Consider the following 8,287-nt stretch of genomic DNA (forward strand, 5'->3'; position numbering starts at 1 on the left):
GTCTCAGTTGAATGACTAGTCTTGAAACCTGACTGGTATGGATCAAGAAGGTCATTCAGAGAGAGATAGCGGGAGAGCTGGCCAAGGACGGCACGTTCAAGAGTTTTGGAGAGAAAAGAAAGAAGGGATACTGGTCTGTAGTTGTTGACATCGGAGGGATCGAGTGTAGGTTTTTTCAGAAGGGGTGCAACTCTCGCTCTCTTGAAGACGGAAGGGACGTAGCCAGCGGTCAGGGATGAGTTGATGAGCGAGGTGAGGTAAGGGAGAAGGTCTCCGGAAATGGTCTGGAGAAGAGAGGAGGGGATAGGGTCAAGCGGGCAGGTTGTTGGGCGGCCGGCCGTCACAAGACGCGAGATTTCATCTGAGAGAGAGGGGAGAAAGAGGTCAGAGCACAGGGTAGGGCAGTGTGAGCAGAACCAGCGGTGCCGTTTGACTTAGCAAACGAGGATCGGATGTCGTCGACCTTCTTTTCAAAATGGTTGACGAAGTCATCTGCAGAGAGGGAGGAGGGGGGATTCAGGAGGGAGGAGAAGGTGGCAAAGAGCTTCCTAGGGTTAGAGGCAGATGCTTGGAATTTAGAGTGGTAGAAAATGGCTTTGGCAGCAGAGACAGAGGAGGAAAATGTAGAGAGGAGGGAGTGAAAGGATGCCAGGTCCGCAGGAGGCGAGTTTTCCTCCATTTCCGCTCGGCTGCCCGGAGCCCTGTTCTGTGAGCTCGCAATGAGTCGTCGAGCCACGGGCGGGAGGGGAGGACCGAGCCGGCCTGGAGGATAGGGGACATAGAGAGTCAAAGGATGCAGAAAGGGAGGAGAGGAGGGTTGAGGAGGCAGAATCAGGAGATAGGTTGGAGTAGGTTTGAGCAGAGGGAAGAGATGATAGGATGGAAGAGGAGAGAGTAGCGGGGGAGAGAGAGCGAAGGTTGGGACGGCGCGATACCATCCGAGTAGGGGCAGTGTGGGAGGTGTTAGATGAGAGCGAGAGGGAAAAGGATACAAGGTAGTGGTCGGAGACTTGGAGGGGAGTTGCAATGAGGTTAGTGGAAGAACAGCATCTAGTAAAGATGAGGTCGAGCGTATTGCCTGCCTTGTGAGTAGGGGGGGAAGGTGAGAGGGTGAGGTCAAAAGAGGAGAGGAGTGGAAAGAAGGAGGCAGAGAGGAATGAGTCAAAGGTAGACGTGGGGAGGTTAAAGTCGCCCAGCACTGTGAGAGGTGAGCCGTCCTCAGGAAAAGAGCTTATCAAGGTATCAAGCTCATTGATGAACTCTCCGAGGGAACCTGGAGGGCGGTAAATGATAAGGATGTTAAGCTTGAAAGGGCTGGTAACTGTGACAGCATGGAATTCAAAGGAGGCGATAGACAGATGGGTAAGGGGAGAAAGAGAGAATGACCACTTGGGAGAGATGAGGATCCCGGTGCCAACACCCCGCTGACCAGAAGCTCTCGGGGTGTGCGAGAACACGTGGGCGGACGAAGAGAGAGCAGTAGGAGTAGCAGTGTTGTCTGTGGTGATCCATGTTTCCGTCAGTGCCAAGAAGTCGAGGGACTGGAGGGAGGCATAGGCTGAGATGAACTCTGCCTTGTTGGCCGCAGATCGGCAGTTCCAGAGGCTACCGGAGACCTGGAACTCCACGTGGGTCGTGCGCGCTGGGACCACCAGATTAGGGTGGCCGCGGCCACGCGGTGTGGAGCGTTTGTATGATCTACTGCATCTTGCCTATGCCTTTCGGCCATCGCTCATCCATTTATGTATATGTACTGTAGCATACCAGGGGGTTGGGTCAAAATGTTTACACAGATCAGACACGGACAGAGTAGGATTAGCTCAGTTTCAAAGGTGTTTATTAAAATAATAGTCCAAAAGAAGAAAAAAAGAGACCCTCTCCAGGATACAGTCTTCTGGGCCCCGGGTATTGCTGTATCCTGTGGGGATCAAAAACTGAACTCCCTCCTGTTACCTCTGGTACCGACCCCAACTATACGGGAGTCATTTTCTCCCAGAGTCTCTCCCTTGTGTGTTGCCCTTCTGGCAGCTTTATGGGAGTTGTACAGCTGGTGAGCAAATCAGCCCTTGATTAATCACCAATTCCCAATCAGCCCAAATTAGTCCTGGCCGGAGAGCCCGTCGAGACCTGGCAGGTCCAGCAGATGGAGCCATCGCCTCGTGATATATACTCCGTCTGTCACCAGGCCTCGACGAGTCCCCCCCTGGTGGCTGACCTGCTGTACGCCACCCCCCTCCCCTTAGCTCTGTCGGGGAGGGGACCGTCATCAGTGCAACGTATGTCTCCCTTCTCAATAGGGCACCCCTGACCTGTGCACAACAGAAAAAGAGATGTGTTGAAGGGACAAGAACCACCTGGTGACCCGATCATTTGTGTCCTTTCTTCTGGCCATCCGGGCCAGGGGAGCATGGTCCATGACCAGGGTGAAGTGGGTACCGAACAGGTAAAACTTGTGTGTCTAGCTCCCACTTCAACGCTGAACACTCTTTCTCAACAATAGAGTACTTTTTTTTCTAGGTATCAGCTTTCGGCTGATGTACATGATGGGGTGCTCCTCCCCATCGTGTATCTGGGACAGAACGGTCCTTAGTCCCGTATCACATGCATCCGTCTGGACCAACATCGGCACCTGGAAATCGGGCGCTATGAGAATCGGATGGAAGCACAGCGCTTCCTTCAGGCGGCTGAGTGCCGCTTCTGTCTCGTCCGTCCATTTCACTATTTTCGGGAGGCGGGCCCTGGTTAGATCGGTGAGGGTGGAAGCTATTGCCGCAAAGTTGGGGATAAACCGGCTATAGTATCCTGCCCGTCCCAGGAAGGACTTAACCTGTGTCTTGGTGTGTGGAAAGGGCCAGAAACGTACCGCGTGAACCTTCCTCTCCTGGGGTTTGACGTTCCCCCGTCCGATCAAATACCCCAGGTCCTCCACCTCCTCGAACACTAGTTTGCATTTCTTGGGGTTTGCGGTCAATCCGGCTTGTCTGAGCCCGTCCAGCACTAACTGGAGGCGCGTCAGGTGCTCTTCCCAACCTTGGCTGTGAAATCATTACAGAAGCGCAGGCTACCGTCTGATTTGGGCACCAACACGATGGGGCTGCACCACGCACTGTGAGACTCTTCAACGACCCCCATCCTGGTAAATCTGTTGGTTTCCGTCTCCCCGGTTGCCATGCGCGGTAATTGACAGGTCCCAGCTTCTCGGTCACCTCGTATGGCCCGTGCCTTTTGCCAGGAACTTACTTTAGGCCGTGGGGATTAAGACCAACACCCTGTCTCCCACCTGGAATTCTCGGGGCTGGGCTCTCCAATTGTAGACCTAGGCTTGGGCATGTTGGGCCTTCTCCATATGTTCCCTTACGACTGGCCATATGGCTGTCATCCGGTCCCTCATCGTCTCCACGTGCTCTACCACGCTGCGTAAGAGGGTCGGTTGGGCTTCCCACACCTCCTTGGCGAGGTCCAGTAGGCCTCGTGGCCTCCTCCGATAGAGGAGTACAAAATGGGAAAACCCAGTGGAGGACTGGGGTACTTCTCAGATTGAGAATATTAGGTGGGGTAGTAGCTGGTCCCAGTTCTTCCCGTCCTGCTCGATGACCTTCCGCAGCATTTGTTTGAGCGTTTTATTGAACCGCTCGACGAGCCAATCCGTCTGCGGGTGGAAGACGGAGGTCCGGATCTGCTTAATCTGCACACATCTTTCATTAGGTGGGACATAAACTCAGTACCTTGGTCTGTCAGGATCTCGTTCGGGATGCCCACCCGGCTAAAGAGCTGGAACAGCTCCCCAGGCAATTCCCTTGGATATCGCCGTCCATAGGGGTATGGCCTCAGGATACCGGGTGGCATAGTTCACTATTACCAGGATGTACTGGTGTCCTCGTGCTGTTTTTACCAGGGGTCCCACTATGTCCATGGCAATGCGTTCAAAGGGCACCCCGATGATTGGTAGGGGGACCAGTGGGTTTCAGAAGTGTGCCTTTGGGACAGGTCATTTGACACTCCGGGCAGCTGCGACAGTAATCTTCCACAGCCCTCCTCATCCCGGGCCAATGGAACTTGGGAGGCGATCCGTCCCGTCAGGGCAGCAATAATACCTCTCAAAGTTCCCCCTGTTGGCGCGACACCTGATATAAAAGGTTATTCTTGATTTGGAAATGGGGGTATCGCCAGTCACTCACTCCCGGAAGTAGCTGTCCATCCACCACTATCACTTGGACTGTGGCGGCTTTCAGATTAGGATCCTCGCACTGGGCCGTCCCGAATTGTTCCCTCAGTTGGCCCCCAGGGTGTGTCTCGAATGGCCCCTAGAAATCGAGGAGGGGGAGGCTGGGCTCTTCCTCCCATGGTTCCCCAGGGGGGTTGGGTTCCGGCCCCCTCTCCGACTCCTATTCCGGACCCGTAGATACAGGTTGATCAACCGTTCGCTTCCGGGCCGCACAGGCGATGGGTTGTACTCTTCTTCGGCCGGCTCGTACCTTCTTCCTCAGCTCGGGCCCCGACAGGGCCGCAAACAGTGGACAATCTCATCCCACTAGTAGAGGTACCGGCAACTCTGGTACCGTACCCACCATCATCTGGCAGTTCCCTTGTGGCGTCACGGTGTTGGCCCATACGGTTGGATACCGCTTTGTGTCCCCGTGAGCACAGGAAATGGACTTCTCCCTACCACATTCGGTATCCTGGTTCAGAAGGCTCGTGGTTATGAGCATAACCATACTTCTGGTGTCAAATAGAGCTTCCGTGTCGTGTCCATCAACCTTCACCGGGACCATGGGTGCAGTTGATTCATGGTGTGCCCAACAGGAGGTGATTTAGTTCACTCCATGACATACCTCGCCCCCGGGGCTTGCTGATGGCATCGACTCCTCTCAAGCCGGGCAATCCCAGGCAATGTGCCCCCGGGCACCACACTCAAAACATCTCCTTTGGTCTCCATCTACCTGGGGTGGTCAGTGGCTGGGTCGGCTCTACCCCAGCCGTCTCTCCACGGGTTTGCGGTCCTTTGGCCCTGCCGACTGTCGGTTCGGGGTAGCAGTGGGGCTGTCCTTCCGCCTCCTCGAACGGGTCACTGACTCGGCCCAGCTCCCACTCATTAGGGCCTGAGTGTTCTGATGCGTCTCCACTGCTTCCAGGAGGCCCTCCAAGGTCTGGGGCACGCATAGACTCGCTGCTCTCTTCATGTCGTGGGGTAGTGCCCATAGGAAGAGATCCAGGACCACTTTTTCTAGGATGGAGAGGGTGGATACGTCGGTTAGGAGCCATCCTCTGGTGATCCGCAGTAGGTCGCTCATCTGGGCTCGGGGGGGGATGCGTCGGTTACGAACATCCAGTCGTGGAATAGTTGAGCCCGATGGGCCAGGCTGTACCCATAGCGGCTGAGTATCTTCTGTTGAGTCCGTTGTATTTAGCCGCCTGTTCATCGTTCAGGTCCCAAAACGCCTTTTGGGCATTCCCAGAGAGGAACGGGGCCAGCAGACTGTCCCACTTCTGCCTTGGCCAACCTTCACGTACTGCTGTCTGTTCAAACGTACAGAGGTAGGTTTCGATGTCGTCATCTTCTGTTAGCTTGATTAAAAACTTGTTAGGATGTGATTCAGTAGATGCTCCTCCTTGTCGTTTCCTGATTTCCTCAATGAGGCGGAAGTTTTATAGCCGCTGTTCCTCCAGTTTTCGTTCCTGAACCGCCTGTTGGGCCCCGATGAACTGAGCTATTAACTTGTCCAAGCTGATGCTGCGTAAACGTCAACCCTGATCTGACCACGTTATCAGAGTGCCCGCATTCTCCACCACTTTGGCAGACCAGGGGGTTGGGTCAAAACGTTTACACAGATCAGACATGGACAGAGTAGGATTAGCTCAGTTTCAAAGGTGTTTATTAAAATAGTCCAAAAATGTTAAATTATTAAAATAGTCCAAAAGAAAAGAATAGGTCTCCCCCAAGAGACCCTCTCCGGGATACCGTCTTCTGGGCTCCAGGTCTTGCTGTATCCTGTGGGGATCAAAAACTGAACTCCCTCCTGTTACCGTCCCCAACTATACGGGAGTCCTTTCCTCCCCCAGTCTTTCCCTCTTTATTGGAGTTGTACAGCTGGTGAGCCGTCAGCCCTTGATTACCCACCAATCCCCAATCAGCCCCAATTAGTAGTCCTGGCCGGAGAACCCATCGAGACCTGGCACGTCCAGCAGATGGAGCCATCGCTTCGTGATGTATACTCCGTCTGTCACCAGGCCTTGACAAGTCTCCCCCTGGTGGCTGACCTGCTGTATGCCAGAGTACATATTCTTAATAATTCCTTCACACCTGTGTGCATAAGGTAGTTGTGAAAATTTTAAATTTCTTGTTAGATATTATTGCATGGTTAGAACTAGAAGCACAAGCATTTTGCTACACTCACATTAACATCTGCTAACCATGTCTAGCCGATGTGAAATGGCTGGCTAGTTAGCGGTGGTGCGCACTAGTGGCGTTTAGATTGGTGACATCACTTACTCTGAGACCTTGAAGTAGTGGTTCCCCTTGCTCTGCAAGAGCCGTGGCTTTTGTGGAGCGATGGGTAACGATGCTTCGAGGGTGACTGTTGACGTGTGCAGAGCGTCCCTGGTTCGCGCCAAGGTCGGGGCGAGAGGACGGACGTAAAGTCTATACTGTTACATTGATGCTGTTGACCCAGATCACTGGTTGCTGCGGAAAGAGGAGGAGGTCAAAAGGGGGGTGAGTGTAGCCGATGTGAAATGGCTAGCTAGTTAGCGGTGGTGCGCGCTCGTGGCGTTTCAATCGATGACGTCACTTGCTCTGAGACCTTGAAGTAGTGGTTCCCCTTGCTCTGCAAGAGCCACGGCTTTTGTGGAGCGATGGGTAACGATGCTTTGAGGATTTATTTTCATAAATATACAGTTTATACAGGTTTTATATAAATGTTCTGTATAAATAGCCTCAAGTAAACAGACCATAAATGCCTGCATTTTTGTTTTCTTGAAAAGCTGTGAGTGATATGTCAGTACTTGTTGCATTTACAACTTGTCTATGTCCGATCAACTGATTTCAGTGTATAGATAGACATATTGAATGGAATGTTAGCAGTTAATTTGCCAAATTAATCTAATCATTCCTCAAACTGTGGCTAACAATATTTTAAACAATACAATCTTATTACAGCACTGGCAAACCATGATTGACCAACTCCCTGACCAAAATGGCTGACCTTTGGCCCATAAGAATGTTCATCGCCATTCTAGTATTCTAATTGCGTTGAGTGATTTCTGTAATTCAGGGCTCATCTGTAAACTAAACATTGGTCTCAGTATGACACCCTGATAAAATGAAGGTTAAATAAAAATTCCTAATTCTAAGCATGAATCAATAGTCAAACGTAAGACTGTAAATCACGAAATTAATTATACCTCGATACGTAAGACGTTCAGGGTTGCGGTTCAAAACGGAGAGGCGATACGGACACGCCTGGTGTCCAAATTGAGGGCGTTTTTGCACAGAGAGTCGAGTGGAGAAGAGCGCATTCGGTTCAGTCGTCCTGATGAGCCCTTCGACAGATAGCAAGCTAGTTTATGATTACGAATAGAAATATAAGCAAGAATGTGAAATTTGTCTGCCGAAGTCGTGACTTGGGGGTGTGTTGAGAATCATTCCGTTTTAATCAGAGGAATTGTTCGTTTTTTCCCCCCAATATATTTTCGGTGAAAATCACTACAAAAAAAATGTGCTTTAGATGTCATCCTGGCCTGATAGTATCTATTTACTATCTAGCTAGTGGGCTCCCGAGTGGCGCAGCATCTCAGTGCTTGAGGCGTCACTACAGACACCCTGGTTCGAATCCAGCCTGTATCACAACCATCCGTGATTGGGAGTCCACACAATTGGCCCGTCGTCCGGTTTTGGCCGTCATTGTAAATGGGAATTTGTTCTTATCTGACTCGCCTAGTTAAATAAAGGTTAAATATTAAAAATATGTCAAATAAAAAAAAGCTACTTCTCTCCTGCGGAAAGCAGGAGCGAAGGACACGGTGTCCCATGTGTTGCAGCGTAAACTCTCCCGATTGAGCAGTGTATAATGTATCAGGGTGACATCCAGGTGGTTAATACCAATATTACAAGTTATTTATCGCTGCTATCCTACTAGAAATAAAATCAAGTGGGATGGAACAAATTGAAGATGGTGACCAATACTACAAGTTATTTAAAAAAAATGTTTTTACTATACTACAAGATATTTCTCCCTCGCCCATCGAAATAAACATCACTTCATTTAACAAGTTGTAACTTGCGCCGTGC

At 51.3% G+C, this 8,287-nt stretch overlaps 1 long non-coding RNA gene across 1 annotated transcript; it reads right to left on the reverse strand.

The window, feature by feature from the left end:
* Nucleotides 1-1,756: 1,756 nt before the first annotated feature.
* Nucleotides 1,757-8,135, reverse strand: LOC127912776 (uncharacterized). Its single transcript, XR_008083353.1, has 3 exons — nt 7,402-8,135; nt 6,491-6,682; nt 1,757-6,261 (listed from the first exon to the last, which is right to left on the reverse strand). It is a non-coding gene; the product is annotated as an uncharacterized LOC127912776 (long non-coding RNA).
* Between the last annotated feature and the right edge of the window lie 152 nt (nt 8,136-8,287).

This window comes from Oncorhynchus keta, chromosome 28 (assembly GCF_023373465.1).
Source record: "Oncorhynchus keta strain PuntledgeMale-10-30-2019 chromosome 28, Oket_V2, whole genome shotgun sequence".
Classification (NCBI taxonomy): domain Eukaryota; kingdom Metazoa; phylum Chordata; class Actinopteri; order Salmoniformes; family Salmonidae; genus Oncorhynchus; species Oncorhynchus keta.